This window comes from Mustela lutreola, chromosome 15 (genome assembly GCF_030435805.1).
Source record: "Mustela lutreola isolate mMusLut2 chromosome 15, mMusLut2.pri, whole genome shotgun sequence".
Classification (NCBI taxonomy): domain Eukaryota; kingdom Metazoa; phylum Chordata; class Mammalia; order Carnivora; family Mustelidae; genus Mustela; species Mustela lutreola.
In genome coordinates this window covers 3,801,428-3,821,930 of record NC_081304.1, presented here as the reverse complement: position 1 = coordinate 3,821,930, position 20,503 = coordinate 3,801,428, and the positions used below count along the sequence as shown (strand labels likewise).

Sequence of the window (20,503 nt, the reverse complement as noted above, 5' to 3'; positions counted from 1 at the left end):
TTCTCTCTCTCTTTCAAATAAACAAATAAAATCTAAATATATATATATATGGTCAATATGATGCTACCTTTCTTCCTAGTGTTAATAGGCTAATGTAACAGGACAAAAAAATTATTTTGCCCAGTTTAAGCTGAGGGAGGAGAGTAGTAAAAAGAACAAGGTAGGTGAAGTTGAGAGATTACAGTCACAAATTTAACATCAAAAATATTAAATAATGTATCTTCAGTTCCATTTCCCCCAAACTTCTGTTTATTACAATGCTTGGTCTACCCACATATCTGAATTCCTCTCCATTGATTTAGCAATCTATTTACTGGATGCTGCTTATTTTGAAGATTTTACTACTTTGCACTCCCTCCCGGAGCTTGCGATGACACCTCTATCTTTGAGAATTTTTTTTTTTTTTTTAATGCAGGTTTCTCCGCAGTCAAGAATTCATGTAAATAAAATCTGACTTTAGCTCATTCTAAGTGAGACGGGTTTGGGGGGGGGGGGAGGGAAAATACACAAGGCAGGCATTCGAAGCTGACTTCCGAGAGTGGTTTGTGAATCTGGCTACGAGAAGGCTTAAAATATGGCAGGAAGAAGAAAGGAGAGCGCGGGGCTCCGGAGACCCTGATGGGAAACGAGAGCGGGGAATTTGTTTGGTCTCTTTCATCCCCAGACTTTCAAAGCATGACACTTGCGGTAACAAAATTGCATTGGGAAAGTAGTGTGTCATTATCTGCTCTTCAAGATGGGGACACGTCGACAGCGAATGGCCTCCTCCAACACCAACAACTTTCGAGCAGCCCCGCCGAGCTTCCTTCCACCGCGCGAAGGGGAAAGCTGGCCTGCTACCACGACCCTTCACGAAAATGGAGAAAATCCTCGGTTTTCAAATGTCCTCGTGACTCGTGCGGAAACTTAAAAAGGGACGTTTAAACCGTACATCCCTCCTGACCCCTAGCTACGGTCAGTGACTACTGTACACCGGGGAGACGCGGAGGAACGGAGGACCCCCGCCGGGTACCGCGCGCGGGAGCGTCCGGGTCCTCCTCCACCGCCCACCCCGCCTCCGCCCTTGGCACGGGGTCCACGCGGCGGGGGCGGACGGCTCGCTCTCGCGGACGGAGGAAGCCTCCCGGCGCGGCGGGGGGAGGCTGTTCCGCGGGGAGGCTTGTTTGGCTCGCAGCGGGGCGCTCCCCGGGGAGCCGCTGAGTGCTAGGGGAGGCTGGGAAGCGCGCGGCGAGCGGGATGCTCCCGGGCCCGGCTCGGCGCGAGTACGAGTCTGTGCACGGCGGGGAGGCGCAGGGCGTGTGCACGGCACGGGCGGGACGCGCGCCGCGGTCGGCGCCGGTCCCCGCTGCCCAGAGGGCCGGCGCGGATACGGCGCAAGATCCCGGCCCGGGCGCCGCAGGGTGCCGGCGGGGGATGGGGGGAAGCAGACGGATGTGCGCGGCTGGGTCCGCGCCCGCCGTCCAACGCGTTGACACCGAGTCGCGGCGCCCACAGATCGGGAACGATGTCGCGCGGGTCTCCAAGCACCGCAGGCAGAGCGCGAGCCCCTAGACTTGAACGCGCCCAGGCAGGGGAAGCGCGCGCTCCCGCTCGCTCCCCGGCGCGTTCCCCGCGCAGTCTGCGGAACCACAACGCGAGCGGGTATTAAGGGGGAAGGACGGGGCGTGGCCTGGCCAGGGAGAACCAATGGGCCGGGGAGGGGCGCGCGGGGGCGGAGCTCGGGCGCAGAGCGCCGATTGGCTAGTTGGCCCTCCGGTATGCAGATACAGTGGAGTCACGTGGCAGGGGCCGGGACGACTTCCTGTTGGAGGCCAACGCGGGGCGGGGAAGGGGGCGCGAGCGCCCCGTCTGGCTGGAGCGGGGGGAGGGGGGTTCTTGTCAGTTAGAGCAACAAGATGGCCGCGGTGGCAGCTCCGCACCTCAGCGCGACGGCCCCGGGAGCCGCAGCCGCCGCCGCCGGCCCCGCCGCCCCGCAGTCCTGAGCGCCGCCCCGGCCGCCCCCGCCGCCCCTGACAGGGCCGTCCCCGCGCCCGCCGCGCTCCTGCCGCCGCCGCTGCGGGCCCGCCCGAGCCGGAGGCGGAGGGAGCGGAGCCGGCCGAGCGCCGAGCGCCCAGCGTCGCCGCTGCCGCCACCTCGGATCCCGGGCCGCGCCGGAGCCGCCGTCCCGCTTGCGGGCGCGAGGAGGAGGGCGCGTCGCGGCGTCGCCGGGGCCGGACCTGGACCTGCCGGGACGCGCCGCCGCCCACCCGCCCGCGCCGCCGCCCCCGCCGCCGCCCGCGCCGGGACCTGAGCCCGCGGCGCCGGCGCTGAGCGGGCCCCTGCCGCCCGAGCGCCCCGCAGGCCCCGGGGCGGCCGCCCGAGTCGTCGTCGTCGTTGTCGCTGCCGCCGCCAGGCCCGCGCCGCCGGAGCCCCGCCGAGGAGCCGGAGCCGCCGCCGCCGCCGCCGCCGCCGCCGCCGGGGACGGAGCCCAGGTGAGCGCGGGCCGGGCCTCCGAGTCCCCGCCGCTGGCCGAGCTGGAGGCGTCGCCTTTGTTCGGCCGGGCCCGGAGCGCTGGGGGCTGGCGGGTCCGGGCGGGAAGGGATGCGCGGCGCGGGGCGGCGGGAGGAGCCGCGGGCGGCGCGGGGCCGGTGCGTGCGTGCGCGCGGGGAGCGAGGTCCGCGGAGCGCCGAGTGCGGGGGAGCCGGCGGGGTCGCGGCGGGCGCTGCGGTCACACGCCAGATGTGTGTGCTTTCAAGTCGTGCGGCTGTTGGAGCCCGGCGCCCCCGGGACGGTCGCCCCTGGGTTGTGCATTTCCGATGGTGCGCACGAACCCGCAGCGTTGTCGGTGCAGGGCCTCCCGCGTCGTTGTTTGCGGGAAGAGCGAGCCCGGGGCGTGCTTTGGGGGAGGGTGCGGGCGCCCCCGGGTCTTCTGCGGGTCTGGAATCAGGTGGGCTGCCAGCGGGGCTGCAGACTGCGGAGCAATGCGCACGAGGAAAAGGAGCCGCGCCACAGCTGCCCTGCTAGCACATCACGTAACCCGAGCGCCCCAGTGCCACCTCTGCTTGAGCGACGCCTCATCTGCACCTTTACCTTGTGGGTGACATTTAATCAATTGGTTCGTGGCTGTCAGAACGTGCAGGTGCGACTGTAGGGGTTCTGCGCGGCAACCTGGCGGGGCAACCGCTCGCCTGTCGGTTGCACAGAGCTTTGGGGCTCTCAGCGGAGATGCAGGGTCGGTGCCGCCCCGGGCGGGGGAGGAGGAGCTGCAGAGCCCGGCTGCACCTTCGCGTCTTAAGGCGCTCCGCGGTGTCGAGTGATGCTGTAGAAAATGAGTGGAATTGTCTCTTTGCCTCTGTCAGATTAAACCTCCATTTGAGTTGCCTGCTCGTCTGTCTAGGCTTGAACCGCAGATTCTGAGCTCAAAATGGTGCTCTGTGGATGTTCAACTTGAGCGCCTCGAAGGAGTTGCAAGTTGTGGGCATCTGGCTGGTTTAATCCATTGTGTGCCGAGGGTCGGGTTTTCTCCCGGATCGGGTCTTCTCGTCGCTGCGCTGCTGTCGGTCGAGGTGGTCAGATGACGATGATCACTGTGTAGCGATTGCTAGGGGCCTGGCCGGACCTCACCCGCTCAAGGCTTATTTTATGCAACTTACGTCCTGCGTTTAGAATTGAGTAACTGTGAGGATGAGTGGAGACGCTGGAGATGTGTCTTGAGGGATCTCAGCGGACAGTGGTGGCCACTCTGAAGTGTGGCCGGGTGTTGACAGTTGCATGCTTCGGTTCCAGACTTCCTTCTGTGCTACCAGAAAACGTAGAAGATAAAACTTAGGCTCTGGCCAGATGAACTTGGTTGGCTGAGGGCACCTTGAAGAAATTTGCATTATTCCCACACCACAGAGATGGTGAAGGTCTTTGAACACCTTTCATGTGGCACTCCTAGGATGCTTTGTTGGGGGAAATGATGGTAAATGAGGTTTTAAGAAATGACTAGCCTAGTTTCATTATCCAAGTTAATTTTGTCAGTGTTTATGGGAGATAGTAATGGTCTGAGTAGTTGCCACTTTACTTCCCTATCCTGAAAGTTTGCTCTTTCTACAGAAAGTTTTCAATATTTATATTCTCATAAAAATAGAGGGTCTCAGACTGTTTTTCTTTCACACCTTGGGTCACAAGATATTGATACCCCAGGAAATAGTAACCATAAAAGTATTAAGTTAAATTTGACTTACGGTGACACAGAGTGATTTCTTCAGGATAGCACTTCCTTAAGCAAGAGAATGGATCTGGGATCCCGGATGTTTTATATACATTAAACTCACACACACACACAGACTTGATTTTATTATGAGGATCTAGTTTTATTTTTTGTTTTTTAAAATATTTTATTTATTTGGCAGACAGAGATCACAAGTAGGCAGAGAAAGAGAGCGGGGAAGCAGCCTCCCCGCTGAGCAGAGAGCCTGATGCGGGGCTCGATCCTAGGACCCGGGGATCATGACCTGAGCCGAAGGCAGAAGCTTTAACCCACTGAGCTACCCAGGGACCCCAGAGGATCTAGTTTTAAAAGACTTGATTCTAAGCTTTCCATCTTTCTTGTCTAAAGCAAAGATCTTACTGACAGGTACCTCTGTTTTTCACTCTTAAGCTATTAAATTAGATAAGGTTGACACCGAGGCTGTCATAAGACTTAATCTCACTATTTCATTTTGGATTCTGGCATTTAAATATTTTAGTAGTAACCTGGGGTACATGTAAATGTTGACTCTGGTTTTTCTTCTTACAGTGTTTATTGTTGTTCTTTTTTAAGTGGCGCATGTTTTAACACTTTGACAAAGATTATTTTGTAGCAGGCTTATATTTATACTTAGTTGGCTCAGGAATTTTGGAACACATAGTTGCATTAGAGGGCTGATTATGAGGGAAAGTGGGGTGCACTGTTTCATTGGACCTGCAGGGGTTAAAACAGAAGTAAGTAAGGGCGGGGGATATACTCTAAAATTACGGGACTTCTCACCACCACCACCTTTTTGTTAAACAGCCAGCTTTACTGAGATAAATTTGTGCTTCTCCAAATGCTGTCATCTGGCTCACTTCCAAAACCAAGCTGGGGAGGAGGAGGTCAGGACTGGAGTGGGGCAGCCTTTTTCCTCAGTGAAGAGAGCTTTCAGTTGGAAAGAAATGGAAGATAGAATTCCTACAGTACTGGCTGCAGACGGAGTGTCTGCATGACTGCCCCAACTCCAAGTGAGGGCGAGAAGTGCCTGAGTATAAACTTACTCTTGCGCTGCTCAAAGTGATGCTAATCTTAAATTTTAAAAAAAGCAGGGTGGGGATACTAGTGAAAATTAGTTTATTTTTCCTTTATTTGAGTATATAGAATATCTTTGGCATCATATAACTTTTCTAACAACTTGACATTTTCAGGCGCTTAGGAGCCATTTTTTTTTTTTTTAAGATTTTATTTATTTATTTGACAGAGAGAAATCACAAGTAGATGGAGAGGCAGGCAGAAAGAGAGAGAGGGAAGCAGGCTCTCCGCTGAGCAGAGAGCCCGATGCGGGACTCGATCCCAGGACTCTGAGATCATGACCTGAGCTGAAGGCAGAGGCTTAACCCACTGAGCCACCAGGTGCCCGGGAGCCATTTTAAAGACTATGGGTCTTTTGGGCCTTCCCCAGTAAGAGTTAGACCCATGAGATTACATGCAAATGTTGTAGAAGACTCTTAACGCTCAGTCAGGGCTTAGTGTGCAAAGCTATCTGAGATTTTATAAGGAAGAAAATAGATTGTCTACTCTGAGGCTGTTTCCCATATCAGAACAACATATGAGATTATTAAGATTTGGGGATGCAGCAAACAGAGATTAGCTAGAGCCACTGAAGTCCTGGGGGCCCGGGTGGGGAAGCATGAGAAACAGGTGAGGAGGGACAGATTTATAGAAGGTCTTAGAACCAGGAGCCTTTAGCAGAGAGCACCTGGAAGGTCTAAGTAAGAGGGGAAGAGCCAAGCAGCTGTGTGTGTGTGTGTGTGTGTTTTGTTTTTGGTCTCTTTGACGTTGTTATGGCTTTTTACTGGTGATTTTTGAGACAAACGGCTTTTTACTTTTCACACCCAGTTTTATTTTAGAGGGTCTTATGATGTTTTCGATGAGCTGTAAGGCAGTCTTTTGAAGGAGTATTAGTGTTGCAGTCTTTTTGTATGATGAGTAGATTTTATTTGCTTAATTAAGACAGCATCTTAATTTTGCTTGGAGATGCCACAGATTTAAATAGAGAGAACAGAATATCAAATGAGAACTGGCTTTTTTTTTTCCCCCAGGTAGATTTTTTACAGATTTTCTTGCTTTAAGCCAGTTAATCACAAATATCTAAATTTTTACAAATTAGCTTTTAAATAATTGTGCAGTCATGAGGAGAGCATTCTTGACTTTGCCAAATAATAATCCAGTAAGCTTTCTTTAAAAATAGATTTTAACGCAGTAAAGATGTTCTCAATTATAAACATTCAGCTTGTATACAACTTTTCAAGAATATAATTACTTACAAATATAAAGATTACTTGTCAGAAATAGCTGTAATCTTGTGTAGAGATTGTATGCGTGATGTTGAAACCAAGCAATGTGTCATCCTTGCCCAGTGAACTTGTTTGAATAGCTTGCTTAAAATAATCCTGTAAGTTTCCTATTGTGTAGAGCGTGCGTTTGAACTGTAAGTTATTTAATGAAAAGTAAAATACGTATTCTTTAATTCTCCAACTGGGATGTGAGGAGGTTTTGTATATTAAAAACATGGTGAAAATTCATACCCTTTGTGCCATTTTTAGAGTTTTACTAAAAATGAATTCTTTTCTTGGCCACAGATGCTTTCAGAGAATGAAGAAGCTGTTGCAGGGCCGGAGAGCTGTTCGTTAGGAACGCATTCTTCCCCCAGAGCCTCCCCCGTAGCCCTCCAGAGGCTGCAGAGCTGGGTGCCGAGCTAGACAATCTGGGCACCCAGCCATAAAACATCAGTGCTGAAGCACAGATAGTTGTTCGCGCCCTCCTGAGCCCTCCTGGCTGCAACCACCGCAGAAAGAATGGCCTTGGGAAAGCAGTGTTCACTGCTGTCTTGAACTCTTAATATTCTGTGTATCTCTTTGGTTTTGTTTTGTTTTGGTTTGGTTTTTTTTGTTTGTTTTGTTTTTAAAGATTTTATTTATTTATTTGACAGAGAAGTCACGAGTAGGCAGAGAGGCAGGCAGAGAGAGAGAGAGGGAAGCAGACTCCCCTCCTAGCAGAGCTCTATCCCAGGACCCGGAGATCATGACCTGAGCCGAAGGCAGAGGCCCAACCCACTGGGCCACACAGGCGCCCCGTCATGTGGCTCTCCGAGTTCAAGATATGCAGTGGGACTTTGGTTTTCTGAGATACAGTAGTGAGTAAGGACGGGCAAGAATATGGGTTCCAGGGCACGTCTCTTCCAGGTCAACGTATTTAAATATTTGCTCGAGGAAGTGGGAGTAGTGACTTGTCTGTTCTGTGGTCTCTCTTTCCTTCTTTGCCTATTTGTCACAACACTCCTCTCTCATTAGAGAGCGGTCTGCCTGGACAGCCGTGGGATCACTGGACCCCTGGGTCACAGCACCCAGGGCCCAAAGAGTCATCTGGAATCTGTCTTCCAGAGAGCCGGCAGGAGGGATTGGTCCATTTGTGGCTTGGTTCCCGCTTTACTTCCTCATCAAAAAATTCTTTGTGCAAAAGTATGAGAATGAAAGAGTGTGCAAATAGATCAGTTTGTTTTCATTATAAGGAGACAGCATTTTTTGTGACCAGCATCTGTTTGTATATAAATCCACAAGATCCCCCGTGATCCTCTAGAATGCAAACACCTGAACGGCTCTTTTTTCTTTTTCTTCTTCTTTTTTTTCCTCCAAAGACTATTTATTTATTTATTTATTTGACAGGCAGAGATCACAAGCAGGGGGAGAAGCAGTGGGGGAGGGAGAAGCAGACTCCCTGCTGAGCAGAGAGCGGGATGTGGGGCTCAATCCCAGGACCCTGAAATCAGCCACCTAGGCGCCCCAGCTCTTTTCTTTCTTTAAAGACCCTTTCTCGGGTGCCTGGGTGGCTCAGTGGGTTAAGCCACTGCCTTCTGCTCAGGTCATGATCTCAGGGTCCTGGGATCGAGTCCCGCATCGGGCTCTCTGCTCGGCAGGGAGCCCGCTTCCCTCTCTCTCTGCCTGCCTCTCCGTCTACTTGTGATTTCTCTCTGTCAAATAAATAAATAAAATCTTTAAAAAAAAAAAAAAAGACCCTTTCTGTTTTCTTTCTTTGGAACATTTTAGAAATTAATACTGTATTGTGTCTTCATAATGCCCTTCCTCTGAATGCCCTTCCAGTACCACAGTATCAAGTCAAGTCATTCTCATCAGGGGGACCACCCCTGTCTGTGGTTGAGTCCCTTACTAAGGTGCAGACTGGGTAGAGCCAAGGTGGTTTAGGGGAAGAGTGGTTTGTCCGATTCATTTATGTGTGCGTCTAGCTCATTAAGACTAGCGTCTCTCACAGCTAAAATCAGCTGCTTGAGTTGAGCCTGGCAAGGGTATTGTTTACTTTTTATTCCCAAAGATAATTTCTTTTTAATTACTCTTTTAATAAGTGGGGGAAATCTAAGTCTAAAGTAGCAACAGGGAATCGAAGTTAAGACGTGCAGTTGGGAAATGGCAGCGTTGGGACACTGGGCCGCCTTTCCGTCCACGCATGCGCGGCATGATGTTAACAGAGTTGTTCAGAAGTTACAAGGGGGGCGCAGAGTTACTCCTTGGATTACGTTCTGTTTTCTCACACTGTATATCACGTGGGCAGTGCACAAGGGGAGGGGAAAGCCTGTAGGAAAGGAATTTAATCTTTGTTCTTCAGGAGGCTGATGGTTTCGAGAAGGGTTTTGGGCAGGGGGATGAGGTGGGGGAGGAAGGCGGCTCTGTGGAAGGAAGGACATTGGAGTCTCTGGGACTGTTGGGAATTGGGGAGGGGGATGTGGGGGCGCTGGTTGGAAAGCATGCTCTCAGGTCACCAGAGCTCCACTTAAAAATAATCTCCAAATAGGTACAGCTAATAATTGAGCACTTACTGTGTGATAGTGTATCGAGGACATGAGTATTATCTTATTCCATCTTCATAGCACAACACACCTGAAAAATGGTTGCTTTTATTGTTCCCAATGTACAGACTGGGAAAGGGAGAGCAGAGGACAAAGTAATTTCTACACGATCCACAGCCGGTAGAAGGGAAAGCGGAATTTAGACTCAGTGCACTTCAGAGCCCTCACTCGTGGGTAAATAGCTTGGATTATTTGAATAGCTTTTTAATTAGTAATTAGTCTTTCTTCTGGTCTATATCCTACCAGTCCATCTGCTAATATTAACCGAATGCTTTTTGGGCACTGTGTGAGTGTGTCTAATCCATTCCTCGGCAGCAACCTGTGAGGTAGCTCCGTTACTATGTACGTTCTCTAGAGGGGAGGCTAAGCCCCACGGAGGCTGAATAATTCACCCCAAATCAGAGACTTAATAATGCGTTTAGGTGCTGTGGTGCCGACATCGGCATCTTGCACTGCCGTCCCCTTGCACTATCGTCCCCTTGCACTGCCTTCTGAACCCCAAGTCGGGCGCGTCATTAATGCTCTGTGCCACGGAAACTTAATGCCTTCCTGTGCAGTGACCACAGTGAGGACCAACGGCTCGCTGCCCTCCTAGAACTGTCTGACTGGTGAGAGAGGCAGACTCCAAACAAAAAAAAAACAAAACAAAAACTGAAATAGCAATTAAATGTTGTGAAACTTCCTTAAGTTAACAAAAACGTATGGTATATAATTATATAGTCATGTACCGTATCTGCCCTCTTGCTTGAAGACGCGTGTTAACATAATGGATGCTCCCGGAAGTCTAGCAGGAAAAAAATGTTTACCTTTATTAGCCCAGTTTTCCCCCAATTTATGTGACTACCACACATTGTTTACACATTATACTGCCTTTTGATTCAGTGGAATCAACTTTGAGAATGCAGAAATAGAGTGCCTGATCATTCAGAAGAGGGAGAGGGCCCACGAGTTGCAGTGGTCAGGCAAGACTTCACTGGAAACAGGACCTGGAAAGTTGATAGAATGTGGCTGGATGGGGGAACGTTTTGGAAAGTGGCTAAAAATAACAGCTAGAACTCTTTTTTTTTTTTTTTTTAAGTAGAAACCACACCCAGCACGGAGGCCAATATGGGGCTTGAACTCAAACCCTGAAACCAAGACCTGAGCTAAAATCAAGAGTCAGACGCGTAAGGGACTGAACCACCCAAGCACCCTGGGACTCAGTATTTTTATCAAGCAAGTGAACACTAGGTTTAGCTGTAAGTAGAAGCTTGTGTTGGCCGTGAGGCTAAGGAGCTGTGTGGGTACAACCTCCATTCTTTGGCTGCCAGTCGATGGGCATGACATGAACCAGGTGGCAGATTAGAAACCTCTTTTGAGCAGGTGGTTGAAGGGGAAATTGGAAGTGTGAAGACCATGGTTTTTGTAGTTGTCTCTGTAAGGTGATGCAGGCTTGGACAAGCTTAGTGGTAGAACCCAACTGAAAAGGTGTTACAAAGAATCAGCGACAAAATGAAACAGAAGGATTGGTGTGGGCTGTTGGAAGCAGCGAGTTGTGGACTGGTGTGGGCTGTTGGACGCAGTGAGTTCTAAAAGGTAAGACTCGCAGTGCTTGCCGCTCTTTCTGGAAGTTTTAGAGAGGCTTTAGGTAAATGAAGAACCTAATGTTGAAGTAGTTGGTAAAATCCGTGGAGTGCATCCTTTTAGAATGCTGACTGGGGAAAGATGATACATAAGATAGCAGTTGTAGGAGAGTTTGTTGTTTGAGTTCTGGGATAGAGATTTGACTCACAGCGTAAATCCCAGTATGTAATGAGCCACGTAATAATAGGGTTCTGCTGTTAATTACGGTGAATACTCTCGACGAAATCAAATGTTCTTAGTACCATACCCATAAAAATATCTTAACTCAGACTTTATATAACAGTACTAGGTGTGTTGTAAACTATATGGATATGGGATATTGACAGAAAAGAGAGAAAACAAATCTTCAATATTTCTAGGACATGTAAGATCAGATTGTGGCATAGCAGATTATAACATAACAGATAAGATTATAACATAAACAGCAGTGTTAGGCTGTGTCGAAGTTACTAGAGCTTTTTGTGTTTTTTAATTTTTTTTTATTTTTAAAGATTTTATTTATTTATTTGACAGACAGAGATCACAAGTAGGCAGAGAGGCAGGCAGAGAGAGGAAGGGAAGCAGGCTCCCTGCTGAGCAGAGAGCCCGCTGGGAGGCTCGATCCCAGGACCCTGGAACCATGACCTGAGCCGAAGGCAGAGGCTTTAACCCACTGCACCACCCAGGTGCCCCGTTACTAGAACTTTTTAAAGGTTACATAAATATAATAGCATCCTTAAACCTAAGTGATCATAGATCTTTTCTTTCTTTTTTTTAACAAAGAAAACAAAACCATAAAATGGACCTTTTGTTACTTTTATAGAGGGCGGTGGGGAAGCTTTTTGGGAGGCTAGCTTTAAAGCAGACAAGAATATTATCTATTTACTGTAGTCAAGTGATGAGTAAGAATCTTAGCCACAGTTGCACTTTTGTATATATTACGGTTTTGTGTTTAATTGATGAGCATGAGTCATTCACCCTGTTCATTTTAGACTCAGAACTCCAGCAAAGCTCTTAACAGATTCCTGTTTTGCAAAGAAACCTTCATTATCATCATCATCGTCATCATCATCATCATTTCTTAGATTTTGAGTTACTTGGTAGCAGGGATAATAACATGTCCAAATCCTTTTTTTATCTACAGTATTTTATGGATATTAAGATAACATTTTCAGTTTTGTTTTGAGTCATCTGTTTCTTCAGAGATGTTGTTTCCACAAATGAGAGGAGGGGGAGAGAAGAGGCTGAGGAATGAGTACTTTCCTTCTGCTTTTAATCTTCTTGGGAATAGTGACCCACCGACCATGTTTTCAGCTGGTCAGCCCAGCATGTGGGGTGCGTCTGCAGGTGTGTGGCCGTCTCCACAGGCCTCCACGGCGCTCCCATGTTTTCTGGAGGCATCCAGAGCGGTGGGCTGTTGCCTCTCCCTGAGGCCCTTGGGGTCTGCCAGGAAGTGCCACCAACCAAATTATGAAGAAATAACGTGACGTTTCTTATGGACATTTAAATTTTGGTATGGAAAACAAATTACAAAATAATTCCTGGTTTGCCTTTTACAGATCTGGTAACTATCTTCAGATACTAGCCCACTGGAAGAATGAGTATTTTAACTAATGGAACCATTCTGGCCAACCCAGAATGTTTGGTTAGTATATATTAAACATATCCTTTTATTTTCTATCAGGGAGACTCTAGAAATCAGATTTTATTTTTTTTTTTAATTTTTTTAATTTTTTAATTTTTTATTTTATTTTTTTAAAAGATTTTATTTATTTATTTGACAGAGAGAGAGATCACAAATAGGCAGAGAGACAGACAGAGAGAGAGAGATGAGGAGAAGCAGGCTCCCCGCTGAGCAGAGAGCCCCACGAGGGACTCGATCCCAGGCCCCTGGGATCATGACCTGAGCCGAAGGCAGAGGCTTAACCCACTGAGCCACCCAGGCGCCTCTAGAAATCAGATTTTAAAAGAATGTTGTCAAAATTCTTTTTCTTGAAATCAGTTTGTGTTGATTCCTAATTCCTTTGGCAAAATTATTAGATGTGGTTATTTACTTAGCTTAAATACTTGCCTATTTGTCTTTTTTTAAAGATTTTATTTATTTATTTATTTGAAAGAGAGAGAGAGAGAGTGAGAATGATGGGGAGGCAGGGAGAAGGAGAATCAGACTCCCCGCTGAGCAGGGAGCCTGATGTGGGGCTGATCCCAGGACCCTGGGATCACGGCATGAACAAAAGGCTGATGCTTAATGACTAAGCTACCCAGGTGCCCCTCAAATAAATAAATAAAATCTTTTTAAAAAATGAGTTTTTCTCTTTAAGTTGTGATTTTCTAACTAAGTCTCAAATTAGTGGGTATCAGTTTCAGGATTCAGCCTTTGAGATCATTCAGAAGTTTTGTTTTGTTTTGTTGTAAGATTTTATTTATTTATTTGACAGAGATCACGAGTAGGCAGAGAGGCAGGTGGGGGTGGGGGAAGCAGACTCCCCCAGAGCAGAGAGCCCAGTGCGGGCTCGATCCCAGGGCTCTGGGATCATGACCTGAGCTGAAGGCAGAGGCTTTAACCCACCGAGCCACCCAGGTGCCCTCAGAAGTTTTTCTTATTTTCTTATTTGTTTTTTTCCCATAACCTTTCCTCCATTTTTTCATTTTCTTTTCTTTTTTTTTTTTTCATTTTATTTTACATTTTTTCTCCTGAAATTGCACTTCAGAAACAATAGTAAGGCGTGGTTTGGGGCAGTAGGTTGAACTGCTTTCTTGCATTTCAGTGCACTGTTGTGTTGCTAAGCCTGTTTGCTCTGAAGATATAAATTCATGGCTGGAGGAAGGATTCTAAATTTCACAATAGCTATAATTTTTTTTTAATACATATAATTTCATTTTTTATGAATTTATTTATTTTATAGAAGGAGAGTGTGCACTTGCATGCACACAGGTTGGGGAGAGGCAGAGGGAGAGAACCTTCAAGCAGTCTCCCCACTGAGTGGGGAGCCCGACATGGGGCTCAATCCCATGACCATGAGATCTCAACCTGTGCCAAAAGCAAGAGTCGGACATTCAACTGACTGAGCCACCCAGGTGCCCCAATAGCTATAGTTTTTTGAGTGCTTATCATGTGCCAAATATAGAAAGTGTAATATAATTTCATTTATTCTCATTAGTAGATAAGAAACCAAGGTATGAGAGAGGTTAGGTCTACCTGATTAACAGTGGCCATGCTCCTGACTGTTCCATTATTCCGTTTCATTCAGACAGACAGATTTTCATTATTTTTAAAGATCTAAGAGTTCTTTGGGGCCCCAAATGTGAAGTGTGACATTTGATTTACTTTAATAAAACAATTTTATTAAGCATCACATAAATAACCTGTGTCTCTTGGGTTCATAGCCTCAAATAGTATCATTTTGGGAGCTAAAAGCATTTTTTTTTTTAAGATTTTATTTATTTATTTGACACAGAGAGATCACAAGTAGGCAGAGAGGCAGGCAGAGAGAGGGGAGGAAGCAGGCTCCCCGCGGAGCAGAGAACCCGATGCGGGACTCGATCCCAGGACCCTGAGATCATGACCTGAGCCGAAGGCAGCGGCTTAACCCACTGAGCCACCCAGGCGCCCTGGAGCTAAAAGCATATTAAGAGAAAACTAATGTTGATGTGTTTATAAGAATCATTTATATTTGAAAAACCTGATGGTGAGTTTCTTTTCTCTCTGATTTCTAACTTTGGCATCTAGAATGCAGTGAGGCAAGGAGCGTGTATGTAAGACAAAGATCGCATGGACTTTTTTTTTTTTTTTTGCCACAGCAGCAGGTTTTTCTTGAAGCATTATTTGAAAATTAATGTTACTGGAAATTTTAAGCCTATTTAAAGGGATTCTAGTTTTGATCCAAATTATTCAAAGTGGGAAGACATTTCTGTAAAACTCTGTGTCACCTTGAAACTGGAATGCTTTAGTTAATGGGGTAAGCTGGAGGTAAGCTGCCTTTGATACAGAAGAGCTGCGCATACAGATGGGCGATAACTTTCTTCAGTCTAATTCACCCATTTCTTATTCAATCTCAAATCTCAGTTGGAAAGCAGTTTCCCTCGCTTGACCCATTTTTCATCAGCATCTTATCTTTCTTCAACAAAAAAAAGTTTAAAGGAATGGAGTGTAACCCTTGCAGACTTACCTGGTAAGAAGAGTTAAAGATTACTTGCTTTGGAATATGCATATTATCTTTTTGTTTTGTCATGTGGCTGTGTGGTTGGAGGGATAACAATTGTGCTGATTTTTTTTTTTTTTTTAAACTTCTGAATGGTTTACTTACCAGATAGTTGGAAAGGATTATTGGTTTGAGAAAAAGCCTTAAATCAATACAGCTTTTATTGCATCTTTAAAATCTCACAAATAAGTCTGAAAAGTCATCTGGCATCTTGCTGTTTCTGTAGCGGGACAATTTAGGTCTTATTCATCAGCCTGCGGAACTGTTCCTTTTTCAGAAAAGTAGATAACATCCAAAATTTTTCTGATATCCTTTTTTTTAACTGTTGTGGCTTGCTGAATCAAAGCAGCAGAGTTTGATACAAGTTCAGTATCATTTCCTTCAAGAATTATTTCATCTTTCAGGGCACCTGGGTAGCTCAGTTGGTTAAGTGTCCCAACTCTTGATTTCAGCGCAGATCATGATCTCAGGGTCATGGAGTCGAACCCCGTGCCAGACTCTGTGCTTAGTGGGGGAGTCTGCTCGAGATTCTCCCTCTTCCTTTGTCCCTCCACACAATGCGCTCTCTCTCTAAAAATAAGCAAATAAATCTTAAAAAAAAATTAACTCATCTTTCTGGGATTGAGATACTGAACACACAATACTTTCCTGAATCCTACAGTTACATTTTTCACCCAAGAAATTTTGGATTTTGAGACGTCTGGGTGGCTCAGTTGGTTAAGCGACTGCCTTCAACAACTCAGGTCCCGAGTCTACATTGGTCCTCCTGTTGGGCGAGAAGCCTGCTTCTCCCTCTGCCTCTGCCTGCCACTCCCTGCTTGTGCTCTCTTTCTCTCTGACAAACAAATAAATAAAACTTAGAAAGAAAGAAAGAAAGAAAGAAATTAATTTTGGATTTCAAGAAGAGAACCATTCTCCTGAAGAACAATGTTGATGGGAAAGTGAGCATACATGGACCTCATCTGGTAACAGAAACCCAGTCTAACACCTGGATCATGTTCTTTCCAGGACTACAGATAGTGCGGGCAGTAGCCAGTTCTTTTCTGTTTCCTGCCATTTGTCCACTCGGAGTCTCTTCTTCTTTCCGAGGAGACTGAGTTCTACATTGATGGGATTGAAGTCCCTCCACAGGGTTCCTCTGGGGCCCTTCACTGTACCAGGGCACGTATCCCTCTAGAGTGATGTTGACATTTTCTGGGCTGTCAGTACTCTGATTGCTGAGAGTGGTCTTCGTTCTCACAGTAGATGTGGCAAAGAGCAACAGTTTTGCTTTTTTTGATTTCACAGTTTTTAGAAGAGATATATGTTAAATGACTGACATTGGTAGAAAGGCATATGGGTAGAAGAAAAAAATAGGTGTGTAGGGGTAAGGATCTTGTTTTAGTAACATGGACAGTTTAAGGATATTATCATTTTAGTAGACATATATATAATAACCCTGATATTGATATATATGTGTTGTAAATTGTCTACTTATGTGGAGATCTGGTCTCTTAATGTCATTATCTTTACATCTCCACTAGTCACAGATATGACATGTTATCATGTGATAACATTCATTTCACATCCATGGCTTATAGAGTGCTTAAATTGGCTCTGTTCTTGCTAGATCAAATTAAAAATGCCCCGACATACCTAACCTAACAAGAATCTCCTTCCTGAGATTGTCTCTGACTTCACTCATGGAAACTTTTTCTCTTTATTGACATTCACACCTTTGGTAATTGAGTCCTTTGACTGTAAATACCACACAAGTGGGCCCCCTGGGTGGCTTAGTTGTTAAGGGTCTGCCCTCGGCTCAGGTCATGATGCCAGGGTCTTTGCATCCAGCCCGAATCAGGCACCTCCCCCACTCCCTCTGCTTGTGTTCCCTCTCTCACTGTGTCTCTTGGTCAAATAGATAAATAAAATCTTTTTAAATATAACCATACAAGCCCTGAGATTTCTGAATTTTGCATCACCAGTATGGACTGCCCCCAGACTCAGTATTTTCATACCCAGTTGCCTTGCCACATCTCCATGTGACTGTCGTGTGAGAATTACCACCTCAGATGTCTATGACTGAACTCCCGCTCTCAGTCCTACCTCCACTGCACGTGCGCGCCTCCATGTCTCCAACAGCACTTTCTTCCTTTAGTTGCTCCAGTCAGAAATTTTGGAATCCCCTTGATTTGTCTCTATGTACACTTCATAAAAAATTAAATGAGATTTCTAAGTAACTGTGGGTCAAAGAAGGGATCACAAGAAATGTCAGAACATATTTTGAACTGAATTAAAAACAGAAAACACAACACTCTAAAATTCCTCTGGTGCAGCCAAACTGTACTAAGAGGGAAATTTATAGCTTTAAAATGTCTATCTTAGAAAAGGAGAAGGATCTCAAATCAAAAATTAAGCTTTCACCATTTGAATCCACAGAGTGAAAAACAAACTAAAAAAAAAAAAGGAAGGAAATAAAGATCAGAGTGGAAGTCAGTGGAGTAAAACCAGAAAAACAGTAGAGAAGATCAATAAAACCCAAAGCTTGTTCAGTGGAAAGATCCAACAAAATTGACAAACCTGTGGCTAGACTGAGAAAAACAGAGAAGACAGCTTAGGTGAAATGACAAAGTCCTAGAAAAGGATAGAGTCCACCAAACTGATTTCAAAAGAATGAAAAATCTGAATGGGCGTATAGTAAATAAAGATGTTAGTAATTACAAATCGTTTTTAAAATAAGCTCTACACCCAGCATGGGGCTGGAACTCATGACTCTGAAATCAAGAGTCACATGTTCCACCAGCTGAGCCAGCCAGGTGCCCTAGTAATTACAGTTCTTGCCACAAGGAAAAGCCCAGGTCATCCAGGTCATCTTGGCTTCATTGGTAAATGCTGTCAGACGTCAAAACCTAATACCAAACCTTCACACACCTTTCCAGAAAAGAAAGAAGGAGGAAATGCCTTTTTTTTTTTTTTTTTGAGGATTTTATTTATTTATTTGACACAGAGAGAGAGACCACGAGAGAGGAAACACAAGCAGGGGAAGCGGGAGAGGGAGGAGCAGACTCCGAGACAAACAGGAAGCCCAGTGCAGGGCTTGATCCCAGGACACTGGGATCATGCATGACCTGAGCCGAAGGCAGATGCTTAATGACTGAGCCACCTAGGCACCCTGAGGAAATGTTTTCTAACTGATTCTTTGAGGCCAGGATTGCCATGGTCCCAAAGCCAAAGATATCACAAAAAATTAAAACCACAGCCAGACAGCCAGATCCTTTCATGAATCTAAGTGCAGAAATCTTCAGCCAAATATTAGAAAGCCAAGTCTGGCAACGTGTGGAAACGATTATGACCAGGGGCATCTGGGTGGCTCAGTCAGTTCTCCATCTGACTCTTTTTTTTTCTTTTCTTTTTAAATATGGAACACTTCACGAATTTGTTTGTTATCCTTGTGCAGGAACCGTGCTATCTCTGTATCATTCCAGTTTTAGTGTATGTGCTGCCGAAGTGAGTGCTCCATCTGACTCTCGATCTCAGCTCAGATCCTGATGTCGGGGTCATGAGTTCAAGCCCCACACTGGGCTTCATGCTGGACGTTGAACCTACTTAAAAAAAAAAAAAAAAAAAAAAAAGATTATACTATAAAGCTAAAGCAGTTAGGACAGTTTGGTATTGGCAAGTGGATAGACGTATTTGCAAATGGAACATAACCGAGTGTTCAGAAGTAAACCCTTACAGTGAGCTGATTTTCGACACAGTGCAAGGCATTTCAGTGGGAGAGAAGGTAGTCTTTTCTTTAAGGTTTTAAAGTATCCCTGGACCCAGTGGGGGGCCTGAACTCATCATCCTGAGACAAGAGTCATGTGCTCCACCACTTGAGCTGGCCGGCTGCTCTGAGACGCGCTCCTCCTGCGTGTCTGCACAGTACAGATAAACCATCCCTTCACACAAGAGCCTGACCATGAATGTATACTCCTAAGGCCAGTTAAGTGGAAACAGTCCAAGACCATCAACTGGTAAATGGATATTGGAAATGCGGATAAAGGTGTTTTTTTTTTTTTTTTAAGATTTTATTTATTTATTTGACAGAGAGAGAGATCACAAGTAGACAGAGTGGCAGAGAGAGGAAGAGGGAGAAGCAGGCTCTCCACTGAGCAGGGAGCCGGATACGGGGCTCGATCCCAGGACTCTGGGATCATGACCTGAGCCGAAGGCAGAGGCTTAACCCACTGAGCCACCCAGGCGCCCCGAGAATGAGGTTCTGAGACATGCTGTAGTGTGGATGGATCTCAGTAATATCATAACAAGTGAAAATAGCCGTATTTCGTTTACTTGATATTTCCACAAAGGGCAAAACTACGGGGTCCAAAAGTATGTTAGTAGTTGTCCAGGGCTAAGGGCGAGAATGAGGAATGGCTTCAGTTTGGATCTTGGTGGGTCATGGAAACGCTCAAAATCCGGGTCATTGTTCTTACAGCCGAACACCACCGTAAATGTACGGACTTCGTGGAAGAGAAAAAGCTGCTCTTTTTTCTGAAGGCTTCGGTGCGTACACAGTGCAGACACTCTTGCATTATTTATTAAAAATATGAGGATTGGTTCTTGTTTTGTTTTCCTTAGTTTTATTTGGGGTTTATATTACCATTGCTATTGAAGGTTCTCTATAGTCAAGGTGGTAATGGGTTAGCAACAACAATCTTACTAACCAGCATTATATTTTGTGTGCCTGCTGTGTTTTCAAGAATAAGTCTTAATTAATTTAAATTATTGAAAATTCACAGATCTTTAGGGTTTATAGAGGAGAAAACTGAGATCCAAAGAGGGGATGTGACTTGCCTAAGATCAGACAGTCCTGGCCTCAAACTGGAGTCTTGGAGAAAACTAATTTTATGCCTTTTGGCATAGATAAAAGAGCAAAGGGAAAGATGATTATAAAACAGGTCAGTGAGCAAACATATTTTAAAAATTAATCTTGCCAGCAATCAAAGAAAAGCAAATTAAAGAAACCAGATTCAGGGGGGAACATATTAAGTTGGCAGTATTTAAATATAATACTAAGGACAAAGAGAAAAGAAATCCTTCCATTAGTGCTGCTAGTATAGTGTGAAAATGGTCATGTACTCAAAAGACTAAGTTACGTTGTTGCCCATGAATATATCTGTTGAGATTCAGTTTTGAAGTACTTTGGTGGATGTGGGTGAGGATCAAAATGAGAAACTCTGTGACCACCAGAAAGGCAGTGGGAGAGGGAATGGGGATGCTTTCCTTGTAATTTTGCCTATAAAGGAGGCTCCTGTGCTGTGAGAGCACAGCAGTGGAGTGGCAGGTGGAAGGAGAAGCAGGTTCCCTGCTGAGAAGGAGCCTGGTGCAGGACTGGATTCCAGGACCCCAAGAACATGACCCCAGCCGAAGGCAGACACCTGACCGAATGAGCTACCCAGGCATCCCAGCACTTTTTTTTTTCCTTAAGGTTTTACTTGTTTCAGAGAGAGAGAGAGAGAGCATAAGTAGGCTGAGGGGCAGAGGGAGAAGTAGACTCCCTGCTCATCTGGGAGTCTGACTCGGGTCTCCACCGCAGGACTCTGGGGAACCCAAGGCAGACCC

The 20,503-nt window shown here is 46.1% G+C and overlaps 1 protein-coding gene and 1 non-coding gene across 4 annotated transcripts in view; one reads left to right on the top strand and one right to left on the bottom strand.

Annotated features, from left to right (window-relative positions):
• The first annotated feature begins 1,804 nt into the window (after positions 1 to 1,804).
• TNRC6C (trinucleotide repeat containing adaptor 6C) overlaps positions 1,805 to 20,503 on the top strand; it is a 148,539-nt gene continuing 129,840 nt past the window's right edge. Inside the window, exon 1 of one of the 3 annotated variants that reach the window (XM_059150447.1) lies at positions 1,805 to 2,471. The gene's annotated coding sequence lies outside the window, so the exon portion shown is untranslated. Of the gene's footprint in view, positions 2,472 to 19,250; positions 19,445 to 20,503 lie in introns of those variants that run through there. The other 2 variants (XM_059150450.1, XM_059150449.1) reach the window with 2 other exon arrangements.
• Positions 18,312 to 18,414, bottom strand: LOC131817192 (U6 spliceosomal RNA). Its single transcript, XR_009348383.1, has one exon. It is a non-coding gene; the product is annotated as a U6 spliceosomal RNA (small nuclear RNA).